We start from the raw sequence: 22,394 nt of genomic DNA, 5'->3' as shown, positions 1-22,394 counted from the left end.
CACTGACTAAAAGAACAAAATTACAAAAAGTTGCATTTTGTTGTAGATCAACAAAAATCATACATTTTTTGTACACTCAAGGTTTGTCTTTAAATGAAAGTTAAAGTTTGCCTCTTTACACGTGCACAGGTCATTTCAATCAGTAGCGCGTCAGCAGGGACAGCCTCGGCCAAATGGATCGTGTTAGTTAAATGTAGTGTGTCGGTGACGGAGACTGCGAGAAAGAATGAGCGCTTCCGTTACTTCAGGGCTGAAGAAGGGAGGAGGGACTTGACCGGAGCAGTTTAATGTCCACTGTGAGTTCACACAAAGCGAAACGGCGTCAACTCCTCCGCAGCAGACTGTCCGGACACAATCCGCGTTCCTTTAAAAACCTTCGAGGTTCCCCCAACTCTCTGCAGGGGTTTCTGCACTCTTCTTTTTACAGAGTGTCCCTCCAGCGTCCCAACCAGCAGTGCGCTCTTCAGCTCGCCGGCTTTTTGCGCACGGACGTGTCTCCAAATTCCGCCACTGGTCTTTGCTGCGCTGCGCTCCTTCCACTCAGCTGAGCAGTCCCGACCGTCAACTACAGTCAGCGGTTTCTTTCTTTTTTTTGCTCTCACTATTGCTTATCTGTTGTTTTACTGAAGAGCAGCGGGGTTTTGGCTCATGGGTATTTAGTGTCGTGACATGCTTTCAGGACCCGGCGCCTTCACAGAGAAATGGTGAGTGAACTCCACTTCTTTCTGCCAGGCATTTCTGTGTCCGCTTCCAGTTTGTTTATGTTCTGCGTGAAAGGGTGAGCTTTTCAGATAAGCTGTCGCTCACACTAAAGAACGCGTTGCCTCCACCTGTCATGTGCAACCACTTTTAGAGTGTCGGAATTCCCAAATGAGTGAACATATTAGGAATACAGAAAATTTGATTTCTTTATTTTTTTTTTGTATCTCTGTGTTTCACCAGGTCTAATTCAGGGATTTATAATCCATAAATATTTTTTCTTCATTCAGAAGGATTTAGTGGATAATCCCCTATAACGTTGAATGGTGTTTGTTGCCAAATTTCATCTCACTTTCACTGTAAAATGCACCAAAACAGTTTAAATCTAAATGCATGTTTTCCATACATTTGACCCCTGCACATCCAGGCGGACTTGTAGCTACCCTTTTAAATCGATCAGTGATCCATTGATAAGGAGGGCTGTGGATACATGCACGGAGTGAACTGTCACATGCTTCTTGCCTGTTGAAGCAGGAGGCTGTGTGGGGACACCAAATCCTGTAAGTTGAACAGCCAGTATTTTCAATTCTGTTCAATTTTTGAATAATGGATTGTTTAATGTGTAGTTCATTTGGTTTAGATTGTATTACAAGTTTGATCATGACAGGTTACAGTAGAACATTCTTCATTTATCAAGTTTTGATTGTCATGCTGATAGGACATTACCAGTGTTTGAATGAAAGTAGATGATTTGGGCTGTGGAGGTCAATCATTTTAAAATGTTTTTTTCACATTAGAGGTAATTTTATGTTTCAGAAATGGAGTATGAGGTGCTGTGATTTTATATTTTGAATTCATCACTCTGTTACAGCAGTTTTGCCTTCTCTCTGCGCAAATGTTTTCACAATGACTTGGGCTAAGGCCTGTGATTGCAATCTTTTATGTAATATTTATGATCTAATCACGCAGACAATCCATTTTCCATCGATCAAAGGTTGAGGTACAATGTGTCGTTTCATTGGCTCAGATGTTGATTGGAGGATCACAGTTTTATGATTTACAGTTTACAGTCTGGAGCTCGCCTTTAACAACTCTTCTAGATGAGCTGGAGAGCAGCCTAACTGCAATTTTACACACAAATGACTCCAGGTGTTAGTATAGGGGATAGATCTCCTTAGACAACATTTTTTTTATGTGATACTGTTGAGCAAAGAAAATTTACTACTTTCTACCTTCCTTGCTTGTGGAGAGAGCTCTGCAATAAATGCATCTGATTGTGAAAGTCCCTTAGACACAGTTCAATATAGAACAAAAATAAAAAAAGTGAAATATTGTGCTCTGCAAAATTTTTGAGGCATTTTGTTGTAAATGTTTTGTTTTATGCTGTGTGGTTAACTATGAGCTGACCCACTGGTAAGATTTTATATTGCATCCACCTTTGAATCCCTGCAGGGGAATTCTAAGCAGTGATGGAAAGTACTGTGCTGTGTATAGTGGCTGTCTGTTTCTGTGGGGATGGTACCAAAGGGTCGCACTCAGAAAACAGATGCGTCTCCAGTGGCAAAACCTTTGTTGGCTTGTTTTTGGTTAGGTAACGTTTGTGATTCATGATTGCAAATAAACCTAAGCTTGTTGAAAATATAGATGGAGTTATAGTTGGCATAAAACTGTCATTTTTATTCATCAACCATTCTTTATGCATATATTTTTTTCTGTGCTTGAAGGCTTTCTCAGGTATTCCACTAGAGGGCCCATAATCGTATATAAACTACATTTCTAAGCAGGAACTTTGTGGAAATAGGCTGTGCTTTGAATGAGCAAATGTTTACGCACTCCCTGAATGTCTGGTACAGGAGATTCAAGGATTTCTCAAACATGCATGAATCAGAGCAACACTCCAGGTGTGTTTTTGATGAGGGAACAACATTAAAACATAATATCAAGCTCAAAAAAGTTTTTGCCCCCTTTGGTCCTGTCGGAGTATGATTCCTGAACCTGAAATCTAGCAACTGACATGTTTTATTACAATGTGGACACCATTGGTTCTTCCAGTGGTGGTTGAGGATATTATTCAAGCTCAAAGTCTTCATTGACAAAGTCAACAATAATGCCCTGCCTTCATGGCCCTAAACAGTAGTTACAACTCAGACTTACCCTACTTATCTACAACAAATGGTAAATTATATAACATGATGGCAGGTTTTGCCAAGATTGTATCTTTTAAAATGACAAAATTATGAATTTAGTACCCAAAAAGAACAATGAAGCAATTTTAAAGCCACTAATTGAGTGTCTAAAGTTGTTGTATGTGGATTAAAATATTTCAGATAATTATTTTGCCCCTCTTCATGTAATGCATTTTTATACATATCTACTACTGACCTACCTATTATTCCACCTTATTTTGATTCATCTGCAAAGTAAATAAATTCAATTCAATTAGGGGAAAACTCTAAAGAGCTGCAGTATGTGTGGGCGTGCACATGTTTGTGTATGTGTGTGTTTGATAATGAAAACATGTTGAGAGTGCATATCGGCATTGAGGCTGCATATCAGTCTGAATGCTGATATGCAGTTTTTCTTATCTTATTTATATCAATGCAAGATTTAAGTTGGAGTGATTTGCTCTTTATACTAAAATGCACATTGTGTGTCTGGGATCAGTATGCAGCAACAGGGTTTAACCAGGATGCGTTACCATGTTGTTGTATAGAACTGTCAATATAGGAAGCAATAGAGGACTTTTGATGCTAAGTGGTTTGGTAACACACAGTCTGGTACACATTGTACAGAACAACAAGAAACTTTAGGGGCAGAATAACTCTGCATGCAGGGTGGATGATGTAAATATGAAGCTGACAAGGCTGGAGGGAGCCACAACAACACTGCAGATGGTGACTGATGGTGGTGGACTTTATGCAATGAAGCTCCTACTATGTTTTGATAATTACTTTATATTGCAGCTATGAAAGACATTTGTGATGCTGTTTATGATAAAGATTTTCTTACACGCATAATACCAACCTAATATTTGATTTGCGTAAAATATCAAGTTCCGCCATCTTTTGCTTAGTCATCTACAAGCTTCTGGCATCAGTCTGACTGAAAGTTTTACCACTTTTCATGGCAAAATTTGAGTTCATTTTATTTGTTAGGTTTTCTGGCACAGACCTTAACACATTTGAAATGGGGTAGGGCTTTGGGGAGGTTATTCCAGAAGCTTAGGGTGCATTTACTGTATCCATTTCAAAACCACTTTAGGTGTGTTTGAGATCATTGTGCTGGTCAAAGTTTCAACCATCTAGCTGTTGATTTTAGTAAAGTTTACAAAGATAAGTCTTCCTACTTTATTATTTAATGCTTTATGTGTCAAGTTTTAGTATATTCATCAGTAAAACAACCCCACAGCATGATACAATCACTACCGAACCAGTCCTAATCTGGACTAATCCTTTGAGATTTCAAAGTCTCACCTTAAATCATTGGAACATTGGTCTTGTCATTGGGGCTAAACTGCTCAGTCTTTCTTATCTAAGCATAAACAATTCTTCCAAGGCGCATTTGGCTCATCTGTGCCACTCATGAGCTGCTGCAAATTTCAGCCGGGCTTGAATGTAAACTTTTTGGAATATATACTGTTCTACAGCACGCGTTTTATCAAACATACAGACATGGTTCATGACGTCACAGAATATCAGAATTATTAAAAAAAGAGAGAGAATGTTGTACTGACATGGCCGTCCATGATGCCATATGGAATTGGAATATACAAACCATAAGAATGGCTTTTAAACCCTAGGTACATTTCCCAGAACTGAGGAGGAAATGCAGCTGGCAATAAATTTTTTTTTAAAGACCCTGGTATTAAGGTGTCCTCATAGCGGAGACCATCGTAAAAGCAGGTATTATTTTGTATCTCTGCGGATTACTTGTTCACCTTTGTATTAAATCAGCTCCGCTTCTGCTTGCCCTTCTGTGAATTGACCAGCTGCATCTGCAGTCACAATTTCTTATATAATAAGAGTCTTGTTTAACATGAACTTGTTTTTGGTGTTTAGAAATGCTGCTTCCTTTCCTTATCGGTCTCTTGTTTAAGGACTGTTACACAATAAAGAAGGTTTTCAATAGGAATAAATTAATAGTTTGTTATTTTTCTGATAGATTTTTTTGGGTTGATTTGACAGAGTTGCGACCAGCACAGCAATAATGGCAACAGAAGAAGAGTTTGTCTCAGTATACTGTATTATACAAAATACTTTCTTTGTTTACAGACTTAATGGCATGCATTTAAAGTGCTAGTAGTACATTAAGAAATAGTAGTTATTTCTTGTGTTGAAAATTGGGGTTGTGAGCAATTGTATTTTCACATCAAGCCCCTCCTGAAACATTTCTCCTGTAACTCAGTTTTTTGGAATGCACGGATAAAAACTTTATTTGACGTTCTTAGATGTTTGCAGGAATGGGTGGGCTGAAATATCATCACAAAAGACTGATAAAAGTAGTCTTGATTCCAGTTCTTTTATTGTTCAGTTTGACAGTGAGCTCATGTTTGTTGCCTCCAGTGTGGGTGGGTGGCACTGTTTCTGTCTCTTTCACGGTTTCATTTTAAACTCTGCCACAAACTTTCAAGTCAAGGAGGCATCTCGTTTTGCTAAATTTGTGTGGAAAAATCCTCCAGTGAAAAGGAAAATGTCTTTCTGTTATTAGATTTTGACAACTAATTTTATAATAATTTGTTTTCTGACAGCTCTGCTGTGTAGGGTGAGGCCCAGGGTTTAAATGAACAAAGGTTGTGGTCTATTGCTGAATTATCAATAATTTTCGGTGCCAATCATTCTGTGACAAACATGACTCACTCACATCCATATCGGTTCCTGCAGTCTTAGCTTAAGCTTGAACTACATTTTTGTAAATAGATTTCAAGATTATGCTTTGTTATTGTTGGTGGTAACAGTGGTAGGAGCTTGTCCCATAATTGGTGGGTTGCTGGTTTGAATCCCTGCTCCAGTTGTCTCAGTTGTTGTGTCTTTGGCAGACACTTCACCAGCCTTGTCTGCTGGTGGTGGTCAGAGGGCCCGGTGGCACCGGTACATGCCAACCTCACCCTGATATGAGGCAGGGGTTTGTCAGACTGCCCTAGGGCAGCTGTGGCTACTATCCAGTAGCTTTCTACTTGCAGTGTATGAATATGTGAATGACTGAATGTAGTGTGAAGCTCTTTGGAATCCCCTGGACATGAAAGAGTTAAACAAGTACAGCCCATTTATCATTTGTTGTTGCTTATTTAGCTCCAAAATGGAGATATAAATAATTTGGGGCTTGCATTTTAAATGCATCGTGGAGGAAAGACACTTTCCTCCATGGGGATATGAGGCAGGGGTCAGTTGCTTATTCTGGTGGACACACACAAATAATTGACTATCTCCACAGGATCAATAGTCACTTTCTTTACTTCCCTCATACCAATGTCTTAATTGCCATTCTATGCTTCTGTGACAATTCTGTGTAACACATCTGGCTCTACATCTGCTGTGTCCCAAGGAGCTATTCTGGTTAATCAACTGTATTAAATTCACAATCAACTGCAGTGTCTGCACTTTGATAAAATGCATTTTCAGCACCTGCCAGGATGTAATAGGCACGTCCCATAGAGGTGACCGTACAAGAATATGATGGGAGTTTTGTAATCAGAAATTTAAGCAGTTTTTCTATAGCTCCCATCAGGTATAAGTTTATGAAATTCAGGATTCTCTTAAATGCACATTCTGTGAGAGCTTAAGGTGAAAATTCAACAATATCTCCACCTTAAACTATAGGCATTCTGCACTTCAAGATCTATAGAAATTATTAGCACAATCTAAACTAACAACTTTACACTATATTTTGATGAGTCAAAGTGAAATGGTGCTATCAACAAAAATACAATATAACATAAAGATCATCACCAACAGAATGAAGCTTGTAAGTGTATTGACATTTAAAGTCCAATCTAAAAAAACATCTTACTGCTTGCAAAAAAATACACTTTGGTCCTCAGTAGGTGCAATTGATTTTAAATCCATGTGGAAACAGAGTATACCTTATTCTTATCTAAAGTTTTTGCAAAAAAGTGGCTTAAAAGATTTTATTGGGGGCATTTTTAAAGTGACAACCCAATATTAAATTGTTCAAAAATAAAAGAACAAGCTAATATTTCAAATGACTTAAGTTTTTTTTGCCAATTTTGTACAACTCAGCTCCTTTATTCCTTTATATAGAAAATGAGACAAATGTTTTTATCTTGTTTTTAGACAAACTAAAAGAGGGAAATTGAGCAGAAAAGTTGGAATGAATTTAGTAGAAGTTTAGTTTCTGTGTTGACTGCTCTTTCTTGAAATCTGATAGAATAGAGAGGATTGGCTTCACAGTAGCAAATGTAGCATAAAATCCTTTCTGTGCCATTGTCTGAGTGACCATTATTATCGCTCCAATCGCCAAGAGTGCGGTTATTTCCTAGAGCAGCGAAAGGTGGATGCTCATGGCAAAACAATAATGTGTCTCACCAGGGAGCAACGAGGCTGCAGAGACATTCCCATTAAGCCTAGCAGTCCCGGTTTAGGAGTCTGTCAGAAGCATTGCAGATATGAAAGAAATGAGACCAATCTAGGCTCCAACGCAGCCTATGAATGGATTGATTCTACTCTCCAGGCTGTTCGGTTTCCTTTTGGTGGAAAATTCAAAGATTTTCGCCATACTTCTATTGTCGTCTGTCTTTTTAATGATGTGATGATGAACATGCATCATACTAACAGTAAACTTCTAGCAGTAGTGAAAAAGTTGAGTAAGGATATTCACTGAAACTTAAATAAAATATGATTAATACTTCTGAAATATTATGAATGCATACAAACATACAAGCCATATAATTTAGATCAACATCAACAAGACAGCTGGAGTTTTTCTCCCTCTTATGCACATCATTTGTTTAATTTGATTACATTGCTGGAAAAACTGTTTTTGCTCATTAAACTAGTCTTTGTAGTTATGATTATCTTTGCCTGTAATGCACTGACAGTGTATTTATACTTTTATCAACCATTTATCATTTTGCTGTAAAGAAACACATCAGGAAAGCACCTGAATGCATCAGAAATGTAGAACACTTAAAATACCAGAAAATGTTGTCAAGCGTACTTAATTAACAGGATTTTATTGAAATATTGAATGGATTAATAATAGTTTCATTTTTCTTGGAAGTATTTCTTCAGAATCTTTCCAGATTTCAACAAATATTATGAGTAAAATGTCATTACCTGCAAACATAAAAGACAATCCTGACTTTTTCTTAAAAATCACCCAAGTCATTGTTTTTTACTGATTTTTTTTTGTAATTAAAAAGTGCCATATGAAATAGGATATAAATTTAATTTTAACACTTCAAGATATAACAATAATGTAAAGGTCAAAGAACAGTGAAAAGCCAATGAGTATTAATGTGTTTCAGCTGTGGTTCATAAACTGTCTGGGCATTTTACTAACACTGTATTTCCACTAACAGTTTTCCAGATTCTCAAATGAATTCAAGATGAGCACCTCAGTTGCAATGAAGAAGACTTTACATTGTCTTTTGACACCAAAATCACAACTTAATCAAACCGGACTGATCAACAAACACCAACGCAGTCTCCTTCTGAGTAGTTTACTTTGGAATAATCATACCATTAATGTAAAGCTTGCTCAGCTTTGGCATCAGGGGGATGTAAGACAATTTGCATGCACAATAAGTAAAAGACTTTTGGAGGGCAGTCATGTAACAGGAAGAAAAGCAGAACAGCCACCTCTAAGACAAACATCAAAGGCAAACTGAAATTCTGCAAAAGCTACAAAGACTGGTAGAAAACTGGTGCAAATTAATTTTTAATATAAAATCCTTAATCTGATTGTTTGGTCCATCTGAAAATGTATAGACTTCTCATGAACACTAACATGAAACATTTGATTAAAAGATTACAAAAGTGACAGAAGAGGTTTTTTGTAGAAACATAAAAAGATCAAAATGCTAAAAATAGTAGACACAATATGTGCAATACATCACTTGACCCCAGCTAAAACATTTAAGATGTGCTACATGGTGCACACTAGAGAGTGGAACACTTGGCCAGATTCCCACGATCACCAAATTGTTATGTGGCTGAACATCTCTGATGTGTTTTTGAGAAGATAAATAACCACTTCCTCTTTCTATCATCTCTGAAATAGCTTGAATATGTTATGCTTGATGAAAAGGTTAAAACTCCCTGGAACCACTGGCCAAAATCACAACTTAATCAAACCGAGAACATAATTTAAACGTGTCATTTGAGGATTTGTAAATGTGTTAAATCGATTTTGCCAAGACTTAGCTTGAGATACTAGTAATCTTCTGTTTAGCGTAACAAACACGTTCACTACAGCTTCACATGCAGAGGATGCGATTTGCATGTTGTTGAGCAGAGTCAAAATGTTAAACTCTCTCCCTGGTCCTCTGTTGTCTGTGCTGGAGCAGCTGAATAGGGGTAATTAGCTCTATTCAATGGCTGTCAGATTGGCCTCTGAATGGAGCCTCAATGAGCCACACTCAATGTCTGGTATAACGAATCTGAATCAAAGCTGTATTAGAAAAAAACAGCAGAAAATTAAGATGGATTTTTTTCTTTTTTTATGTAGCTCCTTTTCAAGGCATAACTGGGACTTTAAGTCATAGAAATAAAAACAGAACATGTCAGAAAACCTTTATGTCCTGCATGGAGCCACTTACTGCCATTATATGTTCTTTGGAGCACTCTGGATGAAATGTGTGAAGCGTAGGTGAGCCACTACAAAACACTTCAAAAGTTGCATGTATGCTGCGACAGACACTTTTATAAACATACCTCCAGACATATTTTTATAAATGTTTTCAGAACTAATGTATACAGATGGGACTTAAATGGCCCAGACATAAATGAAAAAAGTAATATATCTTATGCTCTAATACTTGCAACATGTAAACACAATTATCAAGTAGTCCAGCTTTATGCCGGAACATCTGTTCCAACGCATGAATGATCTGGGTTATAACTGCTTGAATTATTGTCAGAAGTGAAATGGAAGAATGCAGATGTTCACTGTAGAAAGCTCTCATTCACAGTTTTATTGTTCAAGTAGCTGAACTGAAAGAAATGTGCAAAACATATATCATTAAAATATCATAATATAGCATAGGCTCATTTGGAATGTGGTATTTGTTGGCTGCTCTTTTTAAGGTATCGTATACAGTGCTGTCAAAAGGGTATTTGTCCCCTTACAAATTTTTTCATTTTCATTTTGCCACATTTTTCCAGGTCATCTAACAAATCGTGATCAGTCAAGGGTTAGGAAAAACAAAGGACAGTTTTCAAATGATGAATACACTTAATACGGGAAAAACACTACTAAACCAATTAATTAATTTTTCTGTGGTTAGTGGCAATAGCAGCTGTAAAGCCTTTGCATTGCAGATATGTTTTAATTTAGTCATGGCATTTAAGTTTAGACTTTGACTAGGCCAGCTCAAAACCTTAATTTTTCTTGGCTTTGGCATTGTCTTGCTGAATATTCTGAGTACATGTGATTTTAAAGTCATTAACTAAAGGTCTGACATTCACCCTCAAGATTCTCTGGTACAGATCAGAACTCATTTTATCAACTTGCTCAAGTCCTGGAGTGCCAAAGATGTCCCTGGCCTCTGCACTACTCATGTTTGATTGTGAATATGCTGTATGTGTTTTATGCCAGATATCACAGAATGCAAACCTTCTGAAAGGTTTGCATCCTTTTTTTATTACATGTGAAAACTAGGGTTTGGATTTTAAATAATTCATTAAATAGATTTAAAGATATTAAAAATCTTATCTGAATTAATTGCATATTTTTACATGCAAAAGGTAAGAGTGGAGCACTTGCGTGTTTCTGGTATGCCTGTAAACTTGACACACAAGCGACAAATGCAAACAACAGCAATCAATGACAAAGTTGCTACTCTTGGCCCACCGAGGGTTAATTTTTTCTTCAAAAACAACCTGGAATGACTCTGGAAATGACTTGTCCTGTGCAAAGCTATTTAAGGCTAAATTACCATCACAATGCACAACATGTTCCAGCAGCACAAACGTCCCCAATGCTAATGTCAGAATCCAAAAGTTCACATTTATTTTTTTCAAATAAGTTAAATGAAAGCTAAATAGGTATAATAGCACTTTGTACCAATCTGATGGTTGAATAACCTAAATAACAGATTAAAAATAATAAACATTTTTGATGTTGTTCTCATGTGATTATTTATTCAATGATTTAGCGTCACAAAGGGGTTTTTAATTGAGAATGCTTATGGTTTCAATATGATTTTAGAGTCCCACCACTAGCAAAAATATGGCCAGTACCATTTCACGGAAATCCTTTGAAAGTAAAATAATAATAATAATAAAAAAAAATGAGTATGAGGGATACTATTGACATGCCTGGAGTTGTTTGGTTCAATGACAAAAGAATATTGAAAAGGAGAAAACCAGAAGAGCCTGTGAAAAATACAGAACATGTATGTCACTCAGGCATTCAGAGAGAAAAAACCCAATGAGAAACATTGATTTAAAGCTAAAAATGTTTGGAAAACCTACAGAGGGCATCAGAATTCATTGAAAGGCAAAGAAAAGAGACATACTGTAAATGTAAGAGCAAATGAAATACAAACTTAAAAAGGCAGACACAGAGGACAGTGATGACAGGCAGCTTTAAAGTAGAAGTAAACCAGCTTTTAATTTTAGTCATCTGAAACACTTTTAGTTGAATATTTTGTTTATAAATTGTTACAAAATGTTAATTCTCCAATTACTAGATAACTTGTAACATATTTAATATGTACAAGTTATTGTACATATAATAACTTGTACAGGTTATTATACAATAACTTGTACAAGTATGCTATAAGTATGCTTTTCATATATTAGATGAAAAGCATATTTTTCATCTAATATATGAAAAGTATGCTATACAAATATTTTTTCTATATCATGGATACATTTGTTTTTTGTTGCAAATTAGTTTAAGATCTTGTCTCCAGGGAAACTACATCTTGAACAAATGTCCTTCTAAGTGACATATGTGTAGAGATGCAAGCAATCAAAGCATTAACCTTGTGAACTGGTGTAACTCATTTAAGACATTAGGAATTGCATAAATGCTGTTGTTTTAGAGAAGTACCCTGAGTTTGATAGTTTGCACACTCTGTCCTCAGAGGCCAAGCAGTGGGAAGGTAGCAGTTTCAAAGTTCATGCCAAATAATTTATGTGTGCAAAAGAATTATGGCAGCTGTGAGAGTCCAGTTCAAAATGGGAATCCAATCTGAAACACAGAGTAACACATTTAATCCTAGAATTAAATGTGACTGAAAGTGAAAGCTGTGTTGGTTGGGTTTAGGCTATGCAGTTAAGACTGTGCTGTCAGATGCAGGGAAAAAATAATAATTCACATACGACTGATGCTCTAAGCATGGTGCAGACATGGAGTTAGAGCATAAAAATGCAAAAAGCATGATAGAGTTTTTTTCCCCAGTGTGTTAATGCCTCCTAATGCCTCTGTTAAAGGCTTAATTGCTAATCCCTGTTGCAACTTTTTAAAAATTTCTTCTGACAAGTTCAATTTCAAATCCAGTCAATGTGGGCAGATCTGTTGCTTTATCCAAAAATGGAGTTGCTCTATCCCTTCAAAAAATTCTCAGGTGAAAAAAACCTCAGATTAATTCAAGTTTAATTTAACTATTTAGATACAACATATAATTTACTGTAAGCTGAGGGAATATGTACATTTAGCAAGTCTGCAAAATGTACCAAACATCCATTATATTTCCAAATGTCAGTCATTAATGTCTTGCCTGCCAGTCATATATTTGGATGAAAATCTAATTACCTGGATGCTTCTGCCTGATTAAGATAAAAGTGGCCAAGATTTTAAGGACAGTGTTCCAAGTTCCTCAATGACAAATCAAGAATGACATTTTGTATCACATCCCAAGTCCGATGCTTCTGATAAACAACTTCCTCCACAATTTGAAGCCAAATACTACCACGGTAATTTTGTATGTTTGGGATTGGATTAACATATAAAATTAATTTTAAATTTAGGTTAAATTTAACCTAAATTTAGGTTAAATTTAATTTAGGTTCAATTAAATTGAACCTAAATTAATGCTGTGATGATTTGATGTGTGATCATAGCACATCAAACTGTGCTATGATTGCACAGTTTGGCAATCATAGCCAAACTGTGTTTGAAAATCCTGGTATCTATGTGTTTGTTTACTTTAACCTTCCAATGCTGAGATGTTTTAGTTCAGTTTGCTCTTTAATCTTCTTATTTACAGTTGTATTAAAACCTTTCCAGTCATTCCACAACACTGCCTCTTCCCACCACATTCTTCATTTAAATTAATAAAATAATTCACTTGTCATTAGCAAACTACAAACATTACCTTCTTTTTTGTAAAAGAAGAAGAAGAATATAAACACTGGTGTTTTGAGGAGTACAATTAACATGTTTTATGTAAATCTGTGAATTGAAATACAAATTTCTTCATATTTAATGCAAATATGGCTTTCATGAGTTATTTTGAAATATTTATGTATGCATAATTTATTTGTGCATGTTTCTATCTGGATGATCACATATAAGGATCATCATATATCTTTTTATGTACCATCTTATTTGGTACATAGAAATAGGATCCTGATGCCTATGCTGCAGTGTAGGTTTCACTGGAACCACTTTACATGTGACTCAAAATGCAGAGCTGATTCAATGATCCTCACAGACAGAGATTGCTCTGCAAAGAGATAAAAATAATCTGGTTTCCTCCAGTCATCAGTGGGTGAAAAAGGATCAAATTCTTCTGCCTGAAAACATTAAGTATAGATTCATCGCACAGAGAGATATGTTTCAGTTGTTTATTTCTGGGAATTTTAATAATTATGGTGTATAGCTGACAAAATCACAAAATTCAGATACTTAGAAAATTAGAATATTAATTTTGATAAATTTAAATGTTTGGCTTTTGAAGTATTGACTCAAGCTGATCTCTAGACTCCTTGTAAATCTCACTAGAACTCTTAAACTTTGTTTTACCAGTTTCTCAGGGCCACTGATTTTCCTCTAATGATAGACGTTTTTCTACCAAACCTTTTGCTTCCACTCAACTTTCCTTGAACTTGCTGTTACCCAACCAGCCGACATCCGCCTTCTTTCAAGAAAGACTTTCATAGCTTACCATCCAAAGTTTTTGAAAGGGCAAAATGGCTCAAACTGTTCAACAACTATAAAATATAGTGCCATATTTATTTCGATTTAAAATTTTCTCCATCATGTTATGGCTTTTTTTTTTAACAAAATAGATTGACTTTGATATGCACTCTTCTTTTCTGTTCTTGTTAAGGTGTTAACCTTGCTGCTTGCTCCGTTTTGATGCTGCTCCAGATAAGTGCATAAGCCAAGTTCCCTAAATGTGAAAAAGCAAATATAGTTCCTCATTATTTATGCATGCATTCAGGCTTCAGGCCGATGGAGCCTGCCTTCACCTCCAATAACACTCAGACACCTTTTTAAACTGAAACACACAATTATATTTTGCTATGTGTTTGTTTCTTTCGTGCTCTAAACATTCTGCATTGATATATCTTCAAATGTAATTTTCAAATGCTTTGCATTAATTTTTTGGAGCTTCTCTAGTTCCATTTTATTCATGCATTTCTTTTTTTATTGTTCAAGATGAGCTGATTAAAAAAACATGATTTGTCCTTTACAGCAATTCCTGCGAAAATGTCAGCTGAAAACTCAGCATTTTAAAAAACCATTGGAATGGTGTAGGTGGAGTAAACCTCTGTAATGTTGTTCTGGAAACCCATATTTTCTTCCTTTGTGCATTTTAAACCATTTTAATTTTATTTTAAGTAATGCAAGAGCCTTGCCTACATTGCCAAACCCAGCATATTCCTTAAGAAAGGATGAAACTGACCAACTTTGGTTTAATATGTCCAGCCTCCATGTTATCTTCTGGATACCTTACTCTCACTCTGTTTCTCTCTCATTGAAAAAAATGGACTGCAAATATGTCTTAACATGTAAAAAATATATATTTTTTACATAGCTTCTTGCACTATTTGCGTGTCTTCTAACTTCCTGTTATACACTTTCCTATACTAACTACAAATTTGTCTTATTTGTAATTACAGCAGTTACATCAAAGGATCTTGTTACAACCTTGTAGTATGGTGCATTCACAAAGTAGACAAAGATCTGATTTGTGAGTTACTGATAACCAGGTCAGCAGTCAGGGTAGATTCAGCTGAAAATTGGATGACTTGTTTGTATATCGTTGTTGTTTTTGTAGCAAATACTATCAGAGCTGGAAATGTAAGCTGCTGTAAGAGATATATCCATGGAAACTTGTTTCTGAATGACAAAATGATTGCAAAAGTTGGATTAGGAAGATTTATATTTTCCATACATGTGTAAAAAATATATTGGAGTTTTTGCGGTTCCACATGTTTGTATCCATGCATTTTATCAAGTGAGAATCAGAATACATATAGCAACTTTAAGTAACATAAAAACTCAGTAGGAAAAAAAATATTCTTAAACATTTTGCAGCCATTGCACATTCTCTTATCTTATGATTATATGGACACTCGGTTTTTATCTCAGAGTGGAATATTTCCACAAGAAGTCTTGAAAGAATTCTGCAGACAATTTTGTTTCACATTATATTGCTCTGAGATTTTTGGGAATGTTTCTGCAGTGGACATATGGAAGTTGATGCGATTTAAATTCATGCACCTTGTGAGTTTTTTCTGTTCTTTTGGCTTTCTGTAAATTAAACTGCAGCTCTGTTGACTGATTTGAGTAACTTCCATTACTGTGAAATAAATGTGTTGGCTCTACTTTTCTTTAGCTTACATGTGAGATATTATTTTTGTTGTAGATAAAAATGTTTTATTCATTATGGTGCTTGTGCAGCTTTGGCTCAATTTCCCATTCTGTCTATATTATTGTTATTGTACAAACAGAATCCAACCACTTGGACTTAGTCAAAAAAAAATGAAGCTTCTTATTTTGTAGAAATGCTGATTAATGTTATCTGTCCTATTTTAACTGTTATTCTGATTGAAATATTGCATTGACTAAAAATGTTGTTGCTTCAAAACTGTCTTATCAGTATTTGACAGATAGGCAGAAAAATTTGGACATGATTGTAATTCTGATTTCTGACCTTGTTGGTAGCACAAATTCTGATTAACAACCCAGACGCCAGCTGGTGATCTTACCTCTGTTTCACTTCCAAAAACACACAGATAATCTTTAGTTTGGCTATGTACGTTCTAACACAAAATTAGCCAATAAGTACAATTTATGGTTTTTCCATAGGTTATAGGCTCTCTTTTTATGTGGATGATGACCTGAGATGTTGATGGTTAATGAAGTGAGTTTTATGAGCACTTTGCTTCATTCACATAGCAAATGTTGCATGGTGATGTGATCTGAACAGCAATCCATTTACTCCTCTCCATTTCTGAGGAGATGCTCACCCTGGGGAGTAGAGTCAAGATTCACTTTGATTTTTGACAAGCTCCTCACATTAAACCAGAAGCTAAACAGAGCAGAATGAATCCGCCAAGGCGGAAGGAGAAATGCTTTCGGAAGATTCTGGAGGCAAATTTTTTTTAAAAAACTTTGCAAACAGAACATTTAATATTTTATACAATGTTACATTTAGATTTCATCACTATTAAATCGAAATATTCTTATGTAAATAAAATTAGTTTTAATGCTCAAAAATTTTTATTCAATAACTAAATGTGTTAAAATGGAGGCTTCTCTGCTATATCAGATTGTCGCCATCTGTACGATGGTTTAGCTTTGTTTTTGTTGCCTTCTGGCTCAGTTTGTGTTAATCAAAATTTCAGAGATTTAGGTTCAGCAATGTCAGGCTTGGCAAGCAAAATGTACTCTTCCTACATTTACAAATAATGAAATGCATAAAATCACAATGATATGCAAAACTATAACCATAATCTTTATGAAACAGTTTTGTCATATTCAATAAATTAGAATAAATATCCCAATAAGTCTTGTTTGTGTTAAACACATTTTTTTAAGCTCACAGTTTTGTTTTTAAAGTAATATTTTTATTGATTCGTTATGATATTCTAATTTTAAATGCTGTGTTTTCATTACCGTTGAGCAGAAAATCATAATGATTAAGAGAAATTGAGGTATTAAAACATCAGCCTGTGTAATTAATTTACATAGTGTTTCACTTGATGATGGCATTACTGAATTAAATGTATTTCTCAGTAATCTAGTTTTTTGAATGGGTCTGTGTTTTTCTACGTCTGACTTTCTGCAGTACACCTCAATTATCCGAGAAAATATCAATCTTTGACTCTTAATGTGTCGGTCAATAAGTTCATCTCTTTGAGTCTTAGTGGCGTTGCAGTGCTTACTTATGGTGTGTGGTTCTTTTTTCGTTACATCTCCTTTTGGGCCCTGATCGGTGACTGGACTGTCACCGATCAGGGCCAGGAAAATAGACCAGTTCCTGTGACCCACTGGTTTTGCAGTTCATATCTAGTCATTTACAGTACCTGGCTGCATATCTAAACATTTAAACTTAAAGCACACCTGTGGCTTGAGAGAAATAACGATATAGAACTATCAAGTGACTACAAATTTCTGGGAATTGAGTGTGCGTGCGTGTGGATGTTTTCTCAACATGGTGGACCATTTATCATACTGCTGAGAACAAATGTCTCCTTTTTTCACATATTGAAGAAAAGAGATATAAATATTTCTAACCTATAACTTAGCTTATATGTGCTTTTGAACATATTTAGTCTTTTTGTCAATTAGTTTCTATATTCCTTATCCAGATGCTTAAAAAAGATCAAAAGTCAAACATTAAACTCTGCCCTATTTATTTTTCATAAATGCCAGAGCTGTCCACATAATGCAGTTGCAAAAAAGGCAAAAAAATAAGTAAATAAAAAAAAAAAAAAGTTTAACAGTGGCTATTTTTTTCATATTGTAAGAGTTATTATATGACCCTGAGAAGCAGTTTGATTTATAGTATTTAGTTGTTATTCCAGTATGTTAAGTGTCTGGGGAAAATGCAGACAAGGGACTTATGGTAAAATCCATGCTGGCATAAAAAGAAAAAAAAACAAATCCTCTTCAGAGCTGTTTTTAGTTAGACTGGTTTAACCAAGGGCTGATACTGGGAGAGTGGATGTCTGGCAGGTTCCTCCTGGAAATCTCATAAAGATAAAATCAAAAGGTTTAACTTTAGACCTTATCTTTTTTTTTTAATAAGAATAACCTTACATTTTCAATGCCTTTGTCTGGTGAAATAGGCAGTGAACAATCCCTTGCTACCTTTGAGTTGTTTGCTCTGCTGTATCTTGGATATCATATAGAAACAACAAACATTGACAGATTGACAGATGAAACAAATGTGCTGCAAACCCAAAGCTTACAAACAATGCTCAAGGTGGCAAACACTTTTCAGGTTGTTTTTAACTGCTAGTGACAGATAATTTCACTACTATTCAAGGATATGGATTTCATTTAATTTCACTGAGTCCAAAATATAAAATACTTCACTGATCAAATGTGACTTGGATTAAAGAGAACTAGACCTCTTTATTCCAATGATTATTTCAGTAATCGATTATTCTATTGATTCATTCTGACCATTAATCAATTAATCAGATGCAAAATTTGGAAACATCTGTAGATTTCTTTATTTAATTAATCGTTTAATATTTTTTCTTTTATCAGAAATATACTGGGCCATTTGTAGCATAATATATGTGGAGGTTTGTTTGCTTTGTATAGTTTGAAGTTAAAATTACTTATTTTTTTAGATCTTGGGAACAGCCTCTTTAATATTTGTATGCCAAAGCTTTAGGACTGACTGAACGTGTACGTTCTTCTTACTATAACAGTATACTTCGAAACAAAAACATTTCCAGTCACGGAATTAAACCGCTCAGTTGATTGTGCAACAATGTCACATCTGAGTGCTTTCTCATTTTATGTAAGTCTTTTCCAAAGTGCTTTGGCCTTTTTGGAAATGAAAGAGAAAAGGATGTAGTTCTCTCTAATAATACAACCAACATAAGAAATATTGAAAAAGCCAAAGAGAAAGACGACACAAACAGAAGTGAAATTATTCCAAAAATAGATGAGATGGATAAATATTAAGACTAGTACCTGTGCAGGAAATATGTGTTTGCAGTACATCTGGCAGTGTGGAATGCATTTAGTTCCAAATCTTGTTTGTTGGCTGACAGGTAATCAGAAAGCGATCATCCAGATGGAAAAAAAAAAAATGCACAAGAGGATTACAATCCAACCCCATAACCCAGTTCTGGAATAGACATGAGTGAAATAGAAAATCATAATAACAAAGCCGTTTTCCAGAATTCACCTTACAGTTTTAATGCAAAAGACGTGAAATCAAACTTAACAATATACACATTTGGAACTCATCTATGACTGTTTACTAACATATTTGTATGTATTCTTATGGCTTCATGTACTTTCAGGAACTTGCCTTTTACATTATTTAAATTTATGGCTGTCTTTACTACGTAATGACCCCATTACTTCAATTTAAGTACCAAGCAAGTTTAGAAAAGTACCTGGTAAGTTTAGGGGAAGTACCTGGTAATTTCCACAAAAGTACAATTGAAGTTACTGGAAATAATTTCATTATGTCACCTCATAGTACAGATTGTCAGCTGACAATTCCCTGTAAGTTGTAGGAAATTGGAGTCAGTTCCAACAAAGTACTTACCATGTTTCAGAAACTAGCTATTCTTGCTTTCTAAATTAATTCTACCCAAATATTGATTCATATTTTCTTTTCTTAATAAATCTGAATATCAAAGAAAAACCAAAGTTTTGGTCTAGGCAGAGTTCTTGCCAAAATGAAATTGCATTCATTGCTCTTATTTCTGTTGCAATCTAATCTGTACAATGGAGCAGAAACATTAGTCTTTTTTCAGAAACATATTTTTATGCTTTTGTCTAATATATCAACAAAAGGGACATTTATGGTTATGCATGTTGTTTGTAACGGTTTGAAATTGTCAACAACCTCTACATTGAACATTTTTCCAATCAACTGCTGAAAACCAGCTCTAGACTTTTCCAAACAACTCCACTTGTGGTTGGAGCCAAAGTGCTTCCACTAGTGCAGTAGGAGAGACAAATAGTACTCAACTGGCTTCAGCTCAGGGCCTCTCTTTGTTAGTTGTCCAGGTATAATTTCCATGACTGATGGAAAATGTTAGCTATGTGAAACATGGAGAGTACATAGAGCTTGAGTATAACTTTATTTGACAAGTGTATGATGAGAGACTGTGATGAGAGTTGATGTCATTTACTCTGGTGAATGTGAGCTAAGAGAGTTTAGATTCTGGTTAGGTTTTTTTTGCAAATATAATGGCATTGTATGTGGTTGTGATGAAACATAAAAATGTTTTTGCACCATTTTATATCATAATAGATATGATTCTATATCTATGTGATGTTTGATTTGATTGTACATTTAAATTAGTCATTTAAATCAGCACATTTAATGTCACTGTCACAGACAGATGTAATAAAAAAATTGTATATATATTTCTCTGAATGTGGAGAAATCTAAGTTTACTCAGTATTGGCTGAAAACATTTTAAAAGAAATATGTCAAACTGTAAATAAACAGCTAATGTTGAAGACATTCCAAAAAGATAAGGAAAGCATTTGTATAAATGAAAACATTTTAATTCTTTGCAGATGACAGGTGTGCTCTAGATAATTGGATAATATTCAACGATATGTTTAGGTCCTAAGAACAAGATAAAAAACAAACTTTACATTTGCACATCTCACTGCAGGCTCAGTTGATTACATACAGCAGTTTATCACAGATGGCTGACCTTTTCTTTTATTCTTTAATTTTTTGAAAATTCATCCACACAGTGGAAATGCATATTTTTTCACTGAAAGTAAAAGAAGAAAGCAGATAAAAACAATTTTTGAAAAATGCATGAAAATCAAAACATACACAAGAGAACAATAAAATAAATACTTTTATGAAATGTTATGTCAGTTTTCCTGGTCACTAATGACATCACAGTCACAGACTGAGTTTATTGGTCTTACAGACACAGACAGAGTTTATTGGTCAGTCACACTGGGTTTCTGCTTCACATGAAATTCGGGCCCTCAGAAAACTGTCAGTGCTCACATGGAAAGAGATCACTTTGAGGAGAGACTTTACCCAAGGAAATGCAGCACTTCAGCTCTTCAAGTCCCTGGAGAGGAAAAAACAGACAGAGAGAGAGAAAAGCATTCCTCGAGCTGACACTTGAACATCAGTTCCTGAATGTCCGTCTGCAAAGGATCTCTATTTACCTTAGGCTGCAAGGATGGTGAGAACTCATCAGTGCATCTTGCCAGCCCCTGTCTAGATAGTCCATTCATGAGGCAGTAATAATATGTCAGAATCTGACTGAAAACAAAACACACAACCTCAAATCGCAATTTCTTTTTTGTTTTAGGCTCTTAACATTAAGACTTTTGTTAAATATACAGAAACATGCGATACAAAGAATTAAGATATTTCTACTAAAGCATGATGTAGAGGTAAGGTAAAATCATATAAAAGTTAATAATTTCTTACTTGGGGAGAGTTAAGAGAATCGGAAGTGACTGTGATGGCGACAGTTATAAAAAGGTTGTTAATATGTTTTACACATATGGACAACAATCTAATCGATGATCAAGTAAAAAACAAACAAACTGAGTTGCAGCAAATGCCACTTTATGCATACACCTGACTTTTCTAAGGATGTCTTTGGAATTTAAGAGATTAAAATAAAATCATTTTATTTTATTTTATTTCAATAAAATGTATTAACTGTCCTGGTTAAGCTTTGATTTTAAATTGATTCTTTCATTAAATATAAATGTAAGCAAATTATGTAGACTTTTGCATCCTTTGTTTATTCATTCATACTTGGAGTATTACACTGTATTAATCAATTAGTTCTCAGATATACAATATCCAAGATTGCGTAAATATTATTTCAATGTTTTACCTTTTAAATGAGACAGTATTTTGTCCTCAGTGATTAATCAAATATGCATAAATGCTCATGTGCTGCCTCATGATTTTGTCTAGAGACTGCAGCTGCATCATAATTCATCTGACAGGTTTGATCATACAACCCTGATGCACATTTCTGCCATTGTTCAAGTTCCAAACTGAATAAATCAAGTGTTCCTCAAACACCCCTGTTGTCTGAAACTATTTTCAAAAGAGTACAGAGAATTGATCATGAAATAAATAATTTATGTTGCGTTAAATGCTTTTAAGAATGTTGTGACCAACACACATTCAGCCCCAGTCTTTCTAACCATATCACTTCTGCTAAAGTGTCACAAAAAAACTCATGCTGATTACCACTCAACTGTGACATTTTGTGTGAGACAGGTTTGTAGGCTTTATTCTGAATGGGAATTTATTTTTATTTTTCTGTATATGTATGACTTCATTGTGTTGAAAACTGCATTTATGAACATTTCAACTTCCAAAGTAAGAGTTTACAAACAAATGTAAT

The 22,394-nt window shown here is 35.0% G+C and overlaps 1 protein-coding gene across 3 annotated transcripts in view; it reads left to right on the top strand.

Moving 5' to 3' along the window:
* The first annotated feature begins 222 nt into the window (after positions 1-222).
* The window catches only part of htr4 (5-hydroxytryptamine receptor 4), a 139,145-nt gene continuing 116,973 nt past the window's right edge, over positions 223-22,394 (top strand). The window contains exons 1-2 of one of the 3 annotated variants that reach the window (XM_032555748.1): positions 224-704; positions 1,127-1,259. The gene's annotated coding sequence lies outside the window, so the exon portion shown is untranslated. Of the gene's footprint in view, positions 705-1,126; positions 1,260-22,394 lie in introns of all 3 variants that reach the window. The other 2 variants (XM_032555749.1, XM_032555747.1) reach the window with 2 other exon arrangements.

Source organism: Xiphophorus hellerii, chromosome 23 (genome assembly GCF_003331165.1).
Source record: "Xiphophorus hellerii strain 12219 chromosome 23, Xiphophorus_hellerii-4.1, whole genome shotgun sequence".
Lineage (NCBI taxonomy): Eukaryota > Metazoa > Chordata > Actinopteri > Cyprinodontiformes > Poeciliidae > Xiphophorus > Xiphophorus hellerii.
Note: the sequence above shows the minus strand (reverse complement) of the source record. Positions and strands in the feature narration are given on the sequence as shown.